The sequence below is a fragment of the Scyliorhinus torazame genome, chromosome 19 (assembly GCF_047496885.1).
Source record: "Scyliorhinus torazame isolate Kashiwa2021f chromosome 19, sScyTor2.1, whole genome shotgun sequence".
Taxonomy (NCBI): domain Eukaryota; kingdom Metazoa; phylum Chordata; class Chondrichthyes; order Carcharhiniformes; family Scyliorhinidae; genus Scyliorhinus; species Scyliorhinus torazame.
In genome coordinates, this window is record NC_092725.1 from 8792771 (window position 1) to 8795067 (window position 2297).

Here is a 2297-nt window from a genome sequence, read left to right on the forward strand (position 1 = left end):
TCCTCCCCTCTCTCTCTCCGTCGGACACTAACCCCTCTCTCTCCCCCTCTCTCTCTCTGTCGGACACTAACCCCTCCCCCCCCCTCTCTCTCCGTCGGACACTAACCCCTCTCCCCCTCTCTCTCTCCGTCGGACACTAACCCCTCCCCCCCCTCTCTCTCTCCGTCGGACACTAACCCCTCTCCCCCTCTCCCCCTCTCTCTCTCCGTCGGACACTAACCCCTCTCCCCCTCTCTCTCTCCGTCGGACACTAACCCCTCTCCCCCTCTCTCTCTCCGTCGGACACTAACCCCTCTCCCCCCTCTCTCTCTCCGTCGGACACTAACCCCTCTCCCTCCCTCTCTCTCTGTCGGACACTAACCCCTCTCTCCCCCCCTCTCTCTCCGTCGGACACTAACCCCTCTCCCTACCTCTCTCTCTGTCGGACACTAACCCCTCTCTCCCCCCCTCTCTCTCCGTCGGACACTAACCCCTCTCCCTCCCTCTCTCTCTGTCGGACACTAACCCCTCTCCCCCTCTCTCTCTCCGTCGCACACTAACCCCTCTCCCCCTCTCTCTCTCCGTCGGACACTAACCCCTCTCCCCCTCTCTCTCTCTCTCCGTCGGACACTAACCCCTCTCCCTCCCTCTCTCTCCGTCGGACACTAACCCCTCTCCCCCTCTCTCTCTCCGTCGGACACTAACCCCTCTCCCCCTCTCTCTCTCCGTCGGACACTAACCCCTCTCCCTCTCTCTCTCTCCATCGGACACTAACCCCTTCCCCCCCCCCTCTCTCTCTGTCGGACACTAACCCCTCTCCCTCTCCATCGGACACTAACCCCTTCCCCCCCTCTCTCTCTCTCTCTCCGTCGGACACTAACCCCTCTCCCCCTCTCTCTCTCCATCGGACACTAACCCTCTCCCCCCCCCCCTCTCTCTCTCTCTCCGTCGGACACTAACCCCTCTCCCCCTCTCTCTCTCTCTGTCGGACACTAACCCCTCTCTCCCCCCCTCTCTCTCCGTCGGACACTAACCCCTCTCCCCCCCTCTCTCTCTGTCGGACACTAACCCCTCTCTCCCCCCCCTCTCTCTCCGTCGGACACTAACCCCTCTCCCCCCCTCTCTCTCTGTCGGACACTAACCCCTCTCCCTCCCTCTCTCTCTGTCGGTCACTAACCCCTCTCCCCCTCTCTCTCTCTGTCGGACACTAACCCCTCTTCCTCCCTCTCTCTCCGTCGGACACTAACCCCTCTCCCCCTCTCTCTCTCCGTCGGACACTAACCCCTCTCCCCCTCTCTCTCTCCGTCGGACACTAACCCCTCTCCCTCTCTCTCTCTCCATCGGACACTAACCCCTTCCCCCCCTCTCTCTCTCCGTCGGACACTAACCCCTCTCCCCCCCTCTCTCTCTCTCCTTCGGACACTAACCCCTCTCCCCCTCTCTCTCTCCGTCGGACACTAACCCCTCCCCCCCTCTCTCTCTCCGTCGGACACTAACCCTTCTCCCCCCCCTCTCTCTCTCTCCTTCGGACACTAACCCCTCTCCCCCTCTCTCTCTCCGTCGGACACTAACCCCTCCTCCCCTCTCTCTCTCCGTCGGACACTAACCCCTCTCCCCCTCTCTCTCTCTCCGTCGGACACTAACCCCTCTCCCCCCCTCTCTCTCTGTCGGACACTAACCCCTCTCCCTCCCTCTCTCTCTGTCGGTCACTAACCCCTCTCCCCCTCTCTCTCTCTGTCGGACACTAACCCCTCTTCCTCCCTCTCTCTCCGTCGGACACTAACCCCTCTCCCCCTCTCTCTCTCCGTCGGACACTAACCCCTCTCCCCCTCTCTCTCTCCGTCGGACACTAACCCCTCTCCCTCTCTCTCTCTCCATCGGACACTAACCCCTCTCCCCCTCTCTCTCTCCGTCGGACACTAACCCCTCTCCCTCCCTCTCTCTCCGTCGGACACTAACCTCTCTCCCCCCCTCTCTCTCCTTCGGACACTAACCCCTCTCCCTCCCTCTCTCTCTGTCGGACACTAACCCCTCTCCCCCTCTCTCTCTCCGTCGGACACTAACCCCTCTCTCTCTCCGTCGGACACTAACCCCTCTCCCCCTCTCTCTCTCTCTCCGTCGGACACTAACCCCTCTCCCTCCCTCTCTCTCCGTCGGACACTAACCCCTCTCCCCCTCTCTCTCTCCGTCGGACACTAACCCCTCTCCCCCTCTCTCTCTCCGTCGGACACTAACCCCTCTCCCTCTCTCTCTCTCCATCGGACACTAACCCCTTCCCCCCCCCCTCTCTCTCCGTCGGACACTAACCCCTCTCCCCC